Below are 17,709 nucleotides of genomic sequence, written 5' to 3'. Positions count from 1 at the left end.
CTGAGGCCAGATTTGGTCCTAGATCTAATTATGAGGCCAACCAATAATGTCATATGCATTGGTTAGGTCAATATGGATGATGATGAAATCAAGGATATGATCTCCTATATGTAATTGAAAAAGAATAAAAGTACAGATTATGAGAGTTGAAGAAGTTGATAAACTGGGAAATAAGATTATTGGAGAAGATGTCAAGATATAAATTGAAGACCTCAAATATAAGGTCAGAGACTGCATTAGTGAAGAAAACTGAGCCGGATACTAAATTTGGATAGAAGAGCTAATGCCTTTCTCCCTTTCTTGAAAAGGAAGAAATGGTCACCTAGGAGCCAGCTGCTGTCAGTTCTCATGATCTGGGTAGTGGTGGATGCAGTTGAAATGAACCTCAAAGGAGAGGTCACTGAGTGACAGTGGTGGGGTCCAACCCTGGAAAGTGTCTATGAGGAATAAGAAGCATGCCAACCCCTTTTCCTAACTCAGTATGTCTGAGAGGGTGAGAGAAAATATGTCCAATTCCAAAAAGGATGATCAGAAAGCCAGTATCTTTGGGGAGGAATGTGGTTTCTTTGAGTTCAAGAAGAAGGAAGGAATTTGAAAACAATAGGAAGGAGTAGTTTGTTAATAATAAAATGGGGTCACAAGTGGCTTAGTGAATAGAGAGCCAGGCCTAGCCACGGGAGGTCCTAAGTTCAAATCTGATCAAATACTTCCTCACTTTGTAATATTTGGCAAGTCACTTAACTCCAATGGCCTAGCTTTTTATCATTCTTTTGCCTTAGAATCAATACTTAGTATCAACCCTAAGACAGAAGTAAAATTTTTAAAAAATAATAATAATAAAATGGGATCTCAAGGAACATAATTAAAACGTGAGAATACAGTCATAGTAAAAATGGGATTGGCATGAATAGTTATAAGGGAGGACAGAATAGTGGACAGGGAAGGGAGCTTTAGCTAACTGAATCACTGAGATTCAGAGTAGAGCCATAGACAGTAATTGTCATGCCCAGTAGCAAGGATATGACAATTATTCCCTAAGCATTACCTTAGAGGGAGTTACAGGGAGAGACTTTGGTCCTGGAAGTGCTTGCTGGATAAGTACTTTTTTAATTAATTATGTAATATAGGTCAATAATGATCAGGACAAGTAGGAAGATGTCTGTTCTGATTAAGCCTTGGTTCAATTCAGGGTCCATATGGAGGCCTGGCTACTTATAGAAAATGGAGAAATGGTTCGTTTATTTGTCTTCCAGTCATTAACTAGAGCAGTTCTGCCATAGGGCCAGCTCCAAAGCTGAAATAATTATCCCCAGGTTTATGGGGTAAGGTCTGGAAGAACTTTTTACTCAAACTTTATGGATCTGATCTTAATGACTTCATCTCCAGGAACCCCAATTTCCTCATCTGTAAAATAAGATCAGACTAGATGATCCCTAAGTTTCTTTCTCACTTGAATATCTTGTGACTACTAGATGAACTGAGAACTTCACTGCAACTCCCTGAGTCTGAAGGATGAGGTCATACTCTTTGCACTACCCCTCCCCCAGGGCTGTTGGTAGGAAAGAATTTTGCAAACTATAGAAAACTATCATTATTATGAGCTGGGACTAAGGTATAAAAATAATACACATTAATTTTGCATATATAAATAATAACCAGTGAGCTGTTTTTTTCTAGGGTAAATAAGGAAAAGTTTCCTTCTGTGGTTAAGTCTAATGCCTAATCCTGCCACCATTACTCAGAAGGGGTGGCATGGAACAATAAAAAGAACCCTGGATTTGTACTTGAGTTCCTTTTAATGACCTTGAGCAAGTCATTTAAGTTCTCTACCCCTTAATTTCCTTATCTATAAAATGAGGGAACTGGACTAGATGACCTCCAAAGCCCTATTATCCAGTTGGAGAAAACCAGTTATATATGTACCTTGGCAGAAATGTACAGAAAACCCTGCTTTAAATGCTCCTGTTGCATCTTTTTGTCTCACAATTCTTACTGTATAACCATCCAGAGTCAAGTAACAACAGTGATTGCAGAAAGAGGAAGCTTGAGGCAGTTGAATATAAATAAACATTTATCTTCACATTCTTACCTCCATGTTGTCAAACTTAGAAGAAAGAATATCCAATCTGGAAGTACAGAGTAGTACAAGAGTACTACTCTTGTACTACTCAAGTAGTACAGAGGTGCCTACACCGACTGCTTTTTGCTCTTGAACGGAGTGTTAAGTACAATCTTGAGGCTACAGTGTCTGATGGTTGAAGATTCCGACTGAATTCTAGAACCTCACTTGATTTCTGGCAGATTCTAAAAGGATTTTCCCAAGAGGTTCCAAAAATGAAATATCTCAGCAATTAGTATTACTGAATGCATCCAAGCAGAAGCTAGATGATTCCTTGCTTTTGATTCTATAGTGAATGATCAAGCTTCAGATGATTAGAGTAATGACATCCAAGTTTCTTTCTATGATATTTTGAGTTGGAGGGCAATAACCAAAAGAATTAACTGACCAGAATTAACTACTTATAACATTTTGTATAACATACTCCATCCTCCACATATATACTGTGATTCTACAGAGCTTTTCCTCATCATAGGGAGTCAAGTCAACAAGCATTTAAGTGCCTAATATGTGCCAGGTACAGTGCTAAGTGCTAGGAATTCAAAGAAAAGGAGAAAGTCTCTGCTCTCAAGGAGTTCATAGCCTAATTGGAGGAACAATACAAAATCAGTTGCACAAATAAGATATCTATAGGATAAATTGGAGATAATAAACAGAATGAAAACTCTAGCATTAAAAAGGATTGGCAAAGGTTTCTTGTAAAAGATCTGCTTTTAGCTGAGTCTTGAAGGATTCCAAGGAAGCCAAGTGGTGGAGATAGAGAGAATTTAGGCATAGAGGAAAGCCATTGAAAATACTCAATGTTTCCTGTGTTTGAATCGGGCCTCAGATACTTCCTAGCTGTGTAACCCTGAGCAAGTCATTTAACCCCAGTTGCCTAGTCCTTATTGCTTTTCTACCTTGGAACCAAGACTTAGTATCAATCATAAGACGGAAGGTACAGATTAAAAAGAAAAAAAAAACCCAGTGTCCCAAAACAGTTTGTTTTGTTTGAGGAAACAGCAAAGAGGCCAGTATCATTGGATTGCAGAATACAGAAATGGGGAAGGGGTAGAAGGTAAAATATAAGCAGACTGGAAAGGGAGGAGAAGGCCAGGTTATGAAAGATTTTGAATACCAAACAGAGGTTTTTATATTGGATCCTGAAGGTGATAAGCAGCCTTTGCAATTTATTAAATAAGAGGCTGGCATAGTCAGCTGTAGGAAAATCCCTCACAACTGGATTGAGGAGGGGCTGAAGTGGAGGGACTGGCCAGCAAACTATTTCAGTGGTCCAGATTTGAGGTGGTGAGGGTTGTGCTAGCGTGATAACAGTGTCACTGAAGAGAAGTGGGCATATGTAAAAGATGTTATGGAGATAAAATTGATACAGTACTTGGCAACAGTTTGGCTATGGAGAATAAGAGTGAAGAGTCAAAAATTTCACTTAGGTTGCAAGCCTGAGAGAATAATGATACTCCTTGACAGGGATGGGAAAGTTTAGGGACAAAAGGATAAGTTTCATTTTAGATTTGTTGAATTTAGTGTGTCTACACAGCAGCCATTCAAGATGTCCAATACACAGTTAGAAATTGGAGTTTAGGAGAGCAGTTAGGGCTCAAAAAGTAGATTTGAGAATCATCAGCATAGAAATGATTATTGAATCCATGCCAACTGATAAAATCATCAGCAGAAAGAGTACAGGTGAGGCTAATCCATAAACACAGCTACAATATCAAATGGCCTCTAAGAAGTACAAGTAAGCAGTGCCATAAGAGGTGTAAGGAAGGAGGATCTACTCATCAGAAGGCTCTGGAAAGACTGCCTGGAGGAGTTGCCAACTGCAAATCCTTTAAAAGGTAGGAGGATATCCCACAGAGTGATTAGGAGAGGTGGGCTAATCTAAGGCCAAGAGCAATGGCCATGATATTAGGAAACCTAGATGAGTGTCCATCTTTAACCCTTACAAGCCTCAGTCACTTAATTCCCCTTTCCTCTGTAAAGATTAAAATAATATACAATAACTTCAAATATATTTTTATAAGATTTATTAATGATCACTAGAAGTAACAAAATAAAAAGGTAACAAAATAAAACCACGTGCCCATGGCTAATCTACCTATTTGAACAGTTCACTCTACCAATGTCCCAACCAAGGAAGGAAAGAGGGCTAGCCACTGAAGACCACCCTATTTATCCCCTGTCTATGTCATTACATAACAACAGGAAGGCAGTGGGCTCTTAGGAAATGTAGTTCAAAGGCACAAGATTTGCAATTACACATTTCCTCCTGAGATCTCTTAGAAAACTAGTCTCTCCAATGGATCTTGTAAACATAACTAATTTCAAAATTACAATAATTGGTGGATAAAAGGGAAAGAGAACAAAACCAATGATTGCTAGGCACATTTACAAAAATCCAATTAGGGAGAAGTCCCCTTCAGCATAAGAGTATACATGTAAAAAAAAATTCATTCAACCCCACACAGTTCAAATCACCACATCCCAAAGTTCACTCTGGATCTTCTGGTGCAGCATGTGGTCTGTGCAGACATCTTCATGGTGCCTTCGCCAAACAGTTCACTTTCTGGATTCAGAGAGGTAGTATGTTTCTTATCCTAAAATTGCTCTCAAAAAAGAATTTAAACTTTGCATTATAGGATAATTACACATTCTCCCCTGAGGAGGATGGTGACAAACACAGGAATCACTTAGGGAAGCATGACTGAGTTGTGAAGTATATGAATCAATTGGCAAGAGAAATAAAAAACATCAAAAAATCCAAATAAAGAGAAAAAATAACTTGTAGATGAAATATAGAATATCAAAGTCTTATATGTAAAAAAAAAAATCCAAGAAAAAATAAGCCTCTAATAGGTCCTAGAATCAGGACCCAATTAAAGTGATTTATGTCCCACAAGCCTATAGTATCAATTATGCACTTACCCAATCAGCAGCCAGGAGTACAGAAAGTTTGCCACACTATGAAAGGCAGGAGAGGGACTAAATTATGGGAGCCAAGAGGGCAGCCAAAGTGAGGTGCTTTGTGGGGCTCAGGGAAATCCTGTTTTTATGTCAAAACAGCCACAATCTTAAACCCCAAACAAGTTCAAGTCCTCTTCTCTTGGCTCAGAATTTCATCAATCCCATTGGGATTAGTTGGTCTCTTTGACCTGTGTGCTCTTTTGGCACTATGAAGGTTAGCTTTGTGCTTCTTTGGCACTGTGCAGTGGCTCTTTTTGTATTCCATTCTCCTAGAATCAGACAGAATCATTAAGCAAAGTCCCATAATTTTTTAAACAATCAACGGCATTATTTCTATAGTCTAAAGCTTTTTGGGTATGCACTGACATTAAGGTAATGTGTTTTAAGCTTATATTACTGCAAAATCAAAAAAGTTAAAGAAAATTTTCTCAATACTGGTGACATATGCTTCAAATACAAAAAGGAGAAAAAATAAAACATACTATATTTTGCACATGCAAGGAAAAACAATAATAAAAAAATGTGTTGTTTTTTTCTTTAAATCAACAATATAGCTTATAATCAGTGGCGCACTGTGTCATCCAAGGAGAGGTAGAATTTAAAGGTTTCTCACCCAATATGGGATCCACTTCCTTTTTAAGCTGGCCATGATCCACAATGTGAGTGCAAATAATTTTCACAAAGTAACAACTTTATAAAACAGTAGTAAAATAGATAATGCACATTTAAAGAAGGCACCAAAATTTCCAAAATTCACAATAGCAAACAAACCCACTATTATATAGGATTTACATGAGTTGCTGCATGACATTTTAAAAAAAACAAACCAGAAACTAATGGATACTTGTCACAAGTTTTTCAGGTATAGCAAATCTTTCAACCTTGGCTGAGATGTTTTTAACAAAGTCTATTACTGCCATCATTTCAAAATGTGGCAAAGGAGCCCAGAAAAAAAACAAAAAACACCTCTTTACTATTGATGACTTTACTATTGATTGACTATTTGGGTCTAAAAGATCACCAAGAATCTTAAATCATTCTGGTGGAAAGGTAGAGTAAGCTGAAGAGCTACAAATATATATATATATATATATATATATATATATATATATATATATATATATATATATATATTTTTTTTTTTTTTTTTTAATTTAGAAGCTACTAGACTTAACAGGGGAAAAAATCCTTCACACTTCCAGGATGAGATTATAACCCATACATAACAGGGTAACTAAGCCTCTTGGGCACCTTTCCTCCCTCTGGTATGAGACTATAACAGTTAACAGAACTGTCTCCAATATGTCCCATCCATTTCACGTGGAACTGAGGATTAAATAGTGAAAAATCACTTCAGATGTCTCATCCATTACATTTTTAATAAATGTGGAGATGGGGAAATACAATAATAGTGCTATTGTACTTCTCTTCAACTACAAATGGACCCTTATCTCTTATTGCAAAGAATTCAAAAATAGGCAAATGATAGGTACTGGTGCTACTAGTGATCTAAAAATCATTTCTGAAGACCCCTTAAAATCATTTGATATACTTAGCTCATTAAATTCTCTAAAGATTGTTAATATAGATTGTAATCAGTAAACACAGTAGTTAAAATAATTCAGTGTAACAGAAAGATATTAAATAGATTAATATATGAACATAAAACAACAAAATTAAATCTTAAAGCAAAACAATCAGCAAAATACAATAAGATACAAAGACTTTCATAAAACAGTGGAGTCTGAAAAGGTTTAAAAATTTCACCTCCAGACTCTTTAAAGTTCCTTCTGTATCCATTTAGGTTACTTTTTGTCTGGAATCTCCCATAATGAGGGAGAATTCCTTGATGAACATAGTGTGGAGGAATCCCAAATTGGATGTATTTTAGAGACTGGGCAGGCCCAAATGGCAAGGGGTTGTAGGAAGATGAATTTCTCCCCTGAATCTCAGGCAAAATAAGATAATCACAAGGACCAGTGTACCCACAAATGGTAGGAAGAAAAAACACCCTAAAATTGGGAGCTTTTTGAGATAGGTAATACACTACTCTCTCATAGAGTGAGCCATGCTTGCAATTCTACTTCCTTTTTGGAAGAGTAACCTTCCTTCCCCTTCCTATTCCCCCTAGAGGTGAAAACGCCAGGGGCCACATGCTTCCTCAGTCCTCTCCCCCACAGGCAGAGCATGGAAGCATATCTGAGTTAGCCAAACTGGGATAGGGGTAGGTATGTTCCCCTGCTAAAAAACAGCTAGCACAGGCTTGAAAATCCATGTAGGGGGGAGGGGGGAAGGGGGAAGGGACTTATACACCTGGGCTTCCAAGGCAAGTAGTGAGCAAGCACTCAGTTGTTGGCAATGTACTTTACCAGCTGCCCAGAGAGCAGCTCCAAGGACTCCCAGCTTGTGTGTTCTAAAGACATGGCAGCAGCAATCAGCAATCAGCAGCAGTACAGCAACAACAGCAGGAGGATCAGGAGCAAAAGGCTGGGACAACCCAGGGAGTTAACAGCAGGAGGCTAGATTGGTGGCGGCAGCAACACCAGAGACAGCAGCAAGGAACAGATGGGCACAAGAAGTAGCTTATCCCTTCTCCACCAAGAGCCCCTGACTAAGTCATTCAAACTAAAGCAGCCGGACGAGGCAGCCAGGAAAAATTGGGGGGGAGGGGTTGTGGGGAACTGGTAGGAAGCAGGGCAGCAGCTCCAAAGAGAGTTCAGAGTTTGCTCAGAGTTCACTGGGAGGGGAGGGGGCGAAAAGCCATGGCAGGAGAAACTTGGCTTTACAAAATTTATCTAGGCTATCTTAAAAAATTGAGAATTCTTTCTCCCACTTCAGTAGTTGTCATCAATTGTAGAATTAAAACTAATATGCAGTAAGTTCAAATATTATATTTTATAAGATTTATTAATAATCACTAAAAGTAAAATAAGGTAACTATTTAACAAAGTAAAACCATGTGCCCATGGCTAATCTATGTGTTCAAACAGCTCACTCCACCAATGCCCTGACCCAGGATGGAAAGTGGGCTAGCCAATAAATACCCTATTTATCCCCTGTCTACATCAGCACATAACAACAGGAAGTCAGTGGGCTCCTGGGAAATGTAGTTCAAAGGTACACGATTTCCAATTATACACCATCTTAGCTATAAAATGGAGTGATAATAATACTGGTATTACCTGTATCAGGGAGTTATATGGAAAGTACTTTGTAAACCTCAGAGTGCTATGGAAATTGTGATGCCATTATTATTATTAACAGGTCAAGGGAGAAGAGGGCATTCTAGGCATAGAGATCAGTGTGAGTATAAGCAGAGGGAGAAAAAGTGCATGAAGGCTGGGCTCCAGGGTCAGGGAAGTTTCCATTTGACAGGAGGGTTTAGAGCAAATGGAGGGATTGTCATGTATTGTTGGGTAGATAGAGTAATACCAGACTGTGAAGGACATTGACTGTCAGGCTAAGGCATTTGATCTTGATTAAAGAAAAATGATAGAACTACTGAAGGTGTTTGAGTAAAAGGAATGGCATGGCCAGACCTGGGCAGTGCATTAAGATCATTCTGGCAATGGTGTAAAGTGCTGATTGGAGTTGGTTGGGAGGGGGGAGGAGTGCCTTTTAAGAGACTTTAGTCCTATCAGGTGGAAAGGAGTGTCTTTGCTAGGATGGTAGCTGTGGTATTGACAGGAGGTGTGGGTGGAGGGGGAATAGATATGAGTAGCAAAAGGAGAAACCAAAGAACTTAGTAACTGATTAGAAATGAACAGAAAAGGATAGGGATGAGTATGGAAAAAAACAATCACAAGAATGTCTATAAAACAAGAAAGTTATGACTAGAGTTCTCTGTGTCTTGAAGCCCTCAGATCCCTTTTAGACTACGCTTGTTCTGCAAGAGACCTTTCCTGATCTTCCCTCCACCCCCATGACTTGGTATTAATTTTGCATATATAATTTCCCTGGGAGAATGTCATCTATTTGAGAGCAGAAACTATTCATTCTTATCATTATATCCCCAGTGCCTAGCATGGCATCTGGTTTATAATAGGTGCTAACAAGTGTTTGTCAGAAAAGAGGTCAGCAACTCATGAGGTTTCTGAGATACTACAAATTAGAGTGCAGGCATATCCCAGGTAACTTTCAGCCAGTCGGTAAACATTGATTAAGTACCTACTATGTGTTGGGCACTGAGTTAAGTACTGGGATAACAAAGAGAGGCAAAAGACAGTCCCTGCCCTCAAGGAGCTCCCAGGGGATAGAGGCTGGACCTGGAGTCAGAAAGACCTGAGTTCAAATCCAATATCAGATCATTACTCACTGTATGATCCTGGGCAAGTCATTAACCTTGTTCATTTCATCTGTCAAATGAGCTGCTAAAGGAAATGTCAAGCTATTTCAGTATCTTTGCCAAGAAAACTCTAAATGAAGTTTACAAAGAGTCAGACATGACTAAAATAATTGAACAGCAACAGTTCATGAAGTAGCCAGGAAGCCATGGTCCTTGTCCCTGATCAGCATCATTTTGTCATTTTTTTTGGCCAAGATCTGTGATTTCATTATTAGAGGGAACTCCATTAAAGAAAGTCTTCTGCTAATGCAGGTTAGCCCCTGCTCTGGGCCCTAGCCAGGTGTTCTGGGACTCCACATCACCCAGGGTCACCCACCTACTGTATGGCAGAGAAGAACTTGATTCCAAGTCTTGCTGACTCTGAACCCCAGTTCTCTCTCTCTCTCTCTCTCTCTCTCTCTCTCTCTCTCTCTCTCTACACTGCCTCTCCATTTGGCAATAACAATAATAGTATTGGGTAATAATAGTATTAATACATTATTATCCTCCATAATGTTAATAAGCCATACCCTAACATTCTTTTAGCCAGTTATCTAAACCATAAGACAGATGTCATCTGTGACCCTCTGAGCTGGCATTTAAGCCCTACTAGTGGTATTTTTTTTTGTCCAAAAGGAAGGTAGGCTACTTCAAGATGGGTTCCCCATCACAGAAGATTTCCAGGCATAAATTAGGGATGTGTGTGTTACAGAGGAGATTCCTGTTGGTTTTTGGTCTACATGGATGCCCTCAGAAGTTCCTTCCAACTTGGGGATCTGATAGTCTATCTCATAAGTGAAATTTTAACTTAGTTGTTAGAAAAATACATGGTGCATATCCAAGAACCTATGATCCTGCAAAGTACTTCTCCTGATGTTCCCCCAACACTCAGAATGCACTTTTGGGGTCTCAAAAAATGTCCTACTGCAGCTATTCCACAATAGCTTATTATGCACAGAACCTCACAATAGGAGCATTGTAACTAGTGGGTCTGATGTCATTCCCAATGAACTTACTTTCCACAAATGAAAACCTCAGAATTCTGTGAAACTCAGCTCCTTAGACTTTTCATTCCTCATTCCCTCTTTCCTTTCCCTCCTCCCCACTCTGCCACTACAGATGCCCAATTTTCTACAAGTTCAGTCCAGAGAGGGGTTTACTTCTGCAGAGCCATGGGACTGTCCTCACACTATTTGTCAGTTAATTACTATATTAAGAAGGATACTCCCCCATAGCAAATCCCTTCATGCTAGTGACTTTGGAGCTCTCATTACATCAGAGTTTTAATAGCATCCCTTCACCCTAAATTAAATTGTGTTAATTTGCCTCATGACCATTATTCTATTTTGGATCTGAGTGTAAGAAATGGGTAAATTGCTATTTTTGTTATTGTGGAATGGAAATACTTGGTATTTAATGTCCTCAAGCCTACACACCTTCTGTACTCAGATATTGTTCCACTAGGAATTAATTAACTCATACCTCCAAGTTTTTTTTCCTTCTCATATTTCCTCTTTTTCTCTTTTCCTCTTCTTTCTCTTCTTTTCTCTTCTCTCCTCTCCTCTTCCTATCTTTCCTCTTCCTGAAAATCAAAGTAACAAAATGGAAGAAGTCCATTAACATCCTATAGGTTTTATGATCAAAGATCATAATGGTTTTCCTTTTAGTAAGTGTTTGTCAAATGAATGATAGTAGCGGCTCCCATTTCTGTAGTGTTCTGCATTGTACAAAATTTTTTTTCTTATAACCACCCAGAGAAGAGATAGTTATCGCAATTTTACAGATGAAATAAGACCCAGAGAGGGTCACTGAATTTCTAAATTCATATAACCTTTAACTCAGGTCTTATAACTCTAGTTTTAGGCTTTTTTCTTTCTCCCACCCCCACCCCCCTTGCTCTACCTAGCTGCCTCTCATTTTTCCCCCTAGGATAATAATGGAGGAAAGAACTTTAAAGAAAAGGAAATGGATATCAGACCCCATTTTAGCTAATACTGATTTTTCCTGCCTCAGTTTCTCCATTTGGACCAATGAACACATGTTCCTTTGAGGTAATACTAAAGACTTATAGAGCTAGAAGGACCATGTAGTGATGATTAGTCCATTTTGTGGGCGCCTGAGCTCCTGAGTGGGGAAAGAACTTGCTCAGGCCCACAAAGCCAGGAAGTAGCAGATCTAGGGCTAGAACACGGGTTCTTACACAGGAACTCCCTGCCCCCACAACCCCAGCTTCCCAGGCTAGTCCCTCTACACCAGGCTAGGTTGAAGAATTGAAGGAGCAATACTTTATGAATGTGGTTTTCAAATTAATGAGGCAAAAGGGTGCTGAGGTCTTTTATCTTTACAACTTTGTTATTTTTTTTATTACACACACACACAGAATTTTAACTCACTGCCAAAACCAACATGCTCCTTCTGGAAGAGAGCTCCCAAGGAGTCAAAGTCAAAGCAGCTAAAACCTGGGAATGGTAAGCCTATGTTAGTGTTTATACAACATAGATCAAACATTTGTTAAATACCTACTATGCGCAGGGCCTTGTCCTGGGTACTCAGGTTATAAAGGTGAAAAATACTAATAATTCACATGGCTATAACACCTGAAGAAGTATTTCCTCATAACACCCCTATATAGCAGGCAAATTGGCAAGTGGTATTGTTCCCATTTTAAAGATGTAGAAACTTAGACTAGCAGACAAAACTAAGTGAGTGACTTGCTGTAGATCACACAGTTTAATATTTTGATCAGTAGAAAAGTCAATGGCTCTGGAATCATAGGACCTGGGTTCTTGTCCTCCTGCTGACACTTAGTACCCTTCAGCAAGTCACTTAACCTCCAGGCCTTAGTTTCTTTATCTATAAAGTGAAATGACTAGACAGGATGGCCTCTAAGGCCCTTTCCAGCTCTAAAACTATAGTACTATGATCCACAGAGGTAGCTAGGTGGCTCAATGGAAAGAGTCATGGACTTGGAGCCAGGAAGACTTGAGTTCAAATCTAGCCTCAGACACTAGCTGTATGGCTCTGGACAAGTCACTTAACCTGTCTGCCTCGGTTTCTTCGACTGCAAAATAGGAGTAATAATATCACCTATCTTTTGGGTTTGTTATGAGGATAAAATGAGATAATATTTGGAAAATACTTAGCATAGTACCCAGCAATACTAATGCTTGTTTCCTTCCTTCCTTCAAATAACTCCAAGACAAATGCTCTTACTCTAATGATAGTCAACTTAAAATTTTCTATGGGTAGTATTCAATTAGATGCTACTAGCTAGAAAATAACAAACACTAAAGAAAGATCCAGAGTGCTCCAGGAAATTTTAAGGAGGGAAAAGATTGATGGAGAAAATAAGATCTGAGCTGGACCTTGAAAGGAAAGTAAGATTTCAAGATACAAAGATAATTATGGAAGAAGTGCATTTTTTCAAATTACTTGGTATTTGTGACAAAATAGAATATAAGCTCTCTGAGGATAAGAACTATTGTTTATTTTGTCTTCATATCCTTATTGTCTAGCAAAGTGCTTTGTATATAGTAATTGCTTGATAAAGTGCTTGATAAATGTTTGTTGAATTGAAGTGAATTTCAGGTATGGGTCATGACCTGGGCAAATGCACAGAGGTAGGAAAATAGCCAACTGAATTAGTAGTTCATTCTGGCTACATTCTGCTACAGAGATTACACAAAGGGGAATAATATGTAATAAAGCTGGAAAGATAGGCTGGAGCCAAACTGTGAAGGGCCATAGAAGACTTTTGTGTGTTATCCTCTATACAAAGGGAAATAAGTAAAGGCATTAGAACTAGAGCATTGTGTGATCAGAGGTGCGGAATGGGAAAATGATTTTGTCACCTAGATGAAATGTGAACTAGGGAAAGGTGAATTAGACCCAAGGAGACTAGTTAGAAGGCCATTTAAACAGTACAGATGAGAAGAGATCAGAGACTAAAGTAGGATGCTAGCAGTATAAGCAGTGAAAGAGGACAGAGGACATAGACATGACAAGATTTAGCAAATAAATAGACTTGGGGGCAGAGAAGAAAGTCAATGATGATGCCACAGTTCATTGAATATATATTTATTACATATCTACTAGGTACAGGACTGTGCTCAGGAACAGCACAGGAAACACAAAGATAAAGAAGACGGGCCTTAATTTCATGCAACTTGCAATCTCATTAGAAAAGAAACCTTTTACAAAAAGGAACCCCAATGAGACACTATCTCACACTTATCATTTTGGCTTATGTGACAAAAAAGGAAGAAGATAAATGTGGGAGGGAATGTGGGGAAATTGGGACACTAATATACTGTTAGTGGAACTATTATCTGACACAGCCATTCTGGAGAGCAATTTGGAACCATGTCTAAAGGGTCATAAAATTGTTCACACCCTTTGACCCAGCAATACCATTGCTAGGTTTATATCACAAAGGCATCAAATATAGGGGGAAAGGACTTATAGAAAAATATTTATAGCAGCTTTTTTTGTGGTGATAAAGAATTAGAAATTGAAGGGGTATCCATCTATTGGTGAATGACTGAATAAGTTGTGATATAGAATTGTAATAGAATGCTGTTGCGCATACAAAATGTTAAACAGGACAGTCACAAAAATCTGGAAAGACTTAAAGTGATGCAAAGTGAAGTGAGCAAAACTAGAATGTTGTACACAATAACACCAATAAAATACAAATCGTGTAAACCAAGATTTAGATGTGGAAATAGGGGAAATGGTTTCAAGAAATAAATATTTAACCTAGAGAAAAGAGGCTTTAAAAAAACCATGATAGTTGTCAAGTATGGAAGAGGGATCAGCTTTAGGAACTTAAGAGTAGAGATTGAGAGTTGTAAGGAGAATCTCATCAGATCTCTTGCACTTGTTCTTTTTAGCCCTAGAGGGCAGAATTAGAGAAAAGAGTTGGAAATTACAAAATTAGTTTTAGACTTGGTATGAGGGAAAACTTCCTCATAACCAAGCTTTATAAAAGTAAAATGGGTTGCCTAAATAAATAGAAGTTTCACCCCTCACTAAAGATCTAGGAGTCATCAAGCTGTTAGTTGTGTTATAGAAAAAGATTCTTCTGCAGTCCAGGTTAGACTCAGTGGCCACTGAGTTCCTTTCTATTGTAACCTGTGTACTCTGGCTCTTTCTCCAAGATCCAGGCTTGCAATTTTTGCCCTACAGAGTTCCAAGGGGTAACTCAGAGGGGTTCAGGTATCTTTAATACCAGCAATTTAGGGTCCCTCCCCCCAGTGCACTATAGTCATTTAACATTGAGTGGTTTTCACAGTGGCAAATTTATCTCAAAGATATTAGAAAAACAAATGTATAAACTTCTCCACACACTCATTTTAATACCATACTCCTCCTTACTCCATCTCAGGCTGTAGAGGGAGTAGGCTCAGTTTAACTCAGTTCCTACTTAGTATTGGTCCCACCAACTTTATTGAATGGCTTCCAAATGAATCCCCGTCTCAGTTTCTACTGGCCCGGAAGTTCACACCTCTCTCCTTGGAATATTAGTGCTGCACTGGTTCTGAAATGCCTGAGCACCAGAATGCCTTCCACATTTACTGGGTCAGAAGCTTCAGTTTCCTTCACCTAAACAGGAGAAGAACAAAGAGAGACCATGGACTAAGGCCCTTTCAAGGAGCCAGAGAACCTTGAAAGGGAGATACCGTGGCCTCTTTCCTTTATACCATCAACCTTACTCTATAGTTTGACTAAAACCAGTGGCAGGCTATCCATAGATGCTCAAGGTATTTCCAGGCATTTCCATTACATGCCATCACAACTCTTCCAGAAACAGGCTCCCAACCTCACCATCTAAGACACTTGGTGCATTTAAACCAGACCCCTACTATATTGAATTGTCACAAAAGGCAAGAAAGCAGGGAAGAAGATAGCTTCCAATTTCAAAAAACATATATTAAACAACTCCTATATGCAGAAGATTATGACTGAAGGAGATAACAGAGTTTAGATAAGCTATCCTATCTGCCTTCATAGAGCCTTTTATCTATTGGGTTATACATACATATATATGTATACATTTATACCCTACTTTTTCTGTTGTATTTGTATGTATACCCTGTATATATATCATTATGCACAGGATTGCATGCTAAGTGGTGAGAAGGTCCTCAGCCACTAGTGTTCAGGAGAGCATTCAAAACTAGAGGAATGTGGAAAGACCTCCTGGCCCATCTCCTAAAGAAGATAGAACTTGAGCTGAGCCTTGAAGAGGGAGATTGGAATTCCAAAAGATACAGGTAAAGAGGGAGAACATTCCAGGCATGAAGGACAGTGTGTTCCCAAAAGCAAGGTCAAGAGATGGTATCGTGTCCTTAGAGCACTCAGCAGACCTGTTTGATAAGAGCATAGAGTGCTATAGAGAAGTAATGTGCCATCAGCCTGGAAAGACAAGCTGGCAGGGCAGTTAGGTAGCTCAGTGGATAGAGCTCCAGGCCTGGAGTCAGGAGGAACTGGATCCAAATCTGACCTCGGAAACTTCCTAGCTGTGTGGCCCTGAGCAAGTCACTTAACCCCATTGCCTAGCCTTTGCCCTTCTGTCTTAGAGTTTTTACTAGGACAGAAGGTAAGGATTTTTTTAAAAAGAAAGGTAAGGTGGAGCCAGATTATGTGAATGCATTAAAGACCAAACAGAAAAAGTTTTACTTTTATGTAAAGGCAATGGGGAACCACAGAAGCTTTCTAAGCCTGGTAGTGACATGGTCAGACTTAAGGTATAGCTTGACCTTAAAGTAAAGATAAGAAAATTCCCCTCCTTGCTCCTTGTAGACAGAGGTGTATAAGAATATAAATTTAGGGTTTTGACTAAATATGAGAATTCTAAAGTAATATTGTGTTTGCCAATTTAAAGATACAACTTAAGTCAAAAATGACTTTTAGTAGTTTTATTTACAAAGAGGTAGAAAGAATAAAAATGGGAAAATGTAGCTAGAGAGACAGATTTTAACAAGCCTACTAACCCTTCTCCAAGGGAAGTGAGGCTCAGCCCCGAAGGGGCTTCCCCATGCCTGGTGGTGTCTTCAGCTAGAGTTCCACCAACACAGCCTACTCCAAAGCTAAGGCAGGAATATCCAGAACCAGACTCCAGATGCCAAGAAAGGAAGACCAGCTATTCATCCACCCAAGACAAACCCCCAAAAGAGAAGTCCTCCAAAACCAAAATCCAAAGGAGAAGATCCAGGAGCAGTTCTCCAAGAAGCAGTCTGAGAGCCAAGATCCCAAGTCAAGGAGAAGGTTGGAAGTTCAGAACCTTTTATAGTCCTTTTTCCACATCACTTCCTGTCCCTTCCTCCACTTTACGGGAACCAATTGCAGTTTTTCAATTTGCCTAGCACTGCCCAGGGGCAGGCAGTGGCCTCTGGAGTTGTCACCCACTTTATCAAGTGACTTGTGAACTCTCTTACTTAATATTAAGTAGGGGTGTTTAAGTTTTTGATTGATTAATTTAAAATGTTCTGATTGGTAGACAAAGTTTGATTCACTCTTCACAGGTGGGAGACTCTAGGTTTGGAACATTGCCCATCAGATTCATTTGATCTGTTGGTTAGTTTTGATGATCTGCTTTTTTCTTTCTTTCCTTTTTTATTCTTTGTTGCAAGGGATGTCTATTGTGAGAATAGGGGAAAGACACCTATTCAGAAATGAAAGTGATGCATGGGTCGATGGGGATACGATTGAGGATATAGACTCTAAATGATCATCCTAGTGTAAACATCAATAATATGGAAATAGGTCTTGATCAATGACACATGTAAAACCCAGTGGAATTGCGCATCAGCTACAGAAGGGGTGGGGAGAGGGGAGGAAAAGAACATGATTCTTGTAACCAAGGAAAATATTCCAAATTGACTAATTTTTTTAAAAATGAAAGTGATGATATCACCTTTTGACAAGAGATAAAAGATATCAGCAACAACAAAAAAATTTTCAGGCATAGCCTGAATTGGATATTTTTTGTTAATGCTTCCGTTTAATTTATTTTTTGTTATAAAGATATTTTACCAATTATATGTAATAACAAATTTTCATATAAATTTTCAGAATTTATATTATTCAAATTATCTCCCTCCTTCCTCCCCTTTTTGGAACTGATAGGCAATTCGACCTGGGTTATACATGTATTATCATGTAAAACATATTTCTATATTCATTTTCATAAGAGAATAATCATATAAAACCAAAACCCCAAAATAAAAAATAAAATAACAACTCAAAGTGAAAAATCATATGCCTTGATCTGCATTCCAACTCCAGCAGTTCTTTCTCT

At 38.7% G+C, this 17,709-nt stretch overlaps 1 protein-coding gene and 1 long non-coding RNA gene across 3 annotated transcripts in view; one reads left to right on the top strand and one right to left on the bottom strand.

The window, feature by feature from the left end:
* The window catches only part of LOC103098205 (uncharacterized), a 31,294-nt gene extending 29,051 nt beyond the window's left edge, over positions 1–2,243 (bottom strand). The window contains exon 1 of the long non-coding RNA XR_465818.3: positions 2,090–2,243. This is a non-coding gene — a long non-coding RNA (uncharacterized LOC103098205). The remainder of the gene's footprint in view (positions 1–2,089) is intronic.
* Positions 1–17,709, top strand: part of GNG7 (G protein subunit gamma 7) — a 407,763-nt gene that overhangs the window by 318,276 nt on the left and 71,778 nt on the right. The window lies entirely within an intron of this gene.

Source organism: Monodelphis domestica, chromosome 3, assembly GCF_027887165.1.
Source record: "Monodelphis domestica isolate mMonDom1 chromosome 3, mMonDom1.pri, whole genome shotgun sequence".
Taxonomy (NCBI): Eukaryota; Metazoa; Chordata; class Mammalia; order Didelphimorphia; family Didelphidae; genus Monodelphis; species Monodelphis domestica.
Note: the sequence above shows the minus strand (reverse complement) of the source record. Positions and strands in the feature narration are given on the sequence as shown.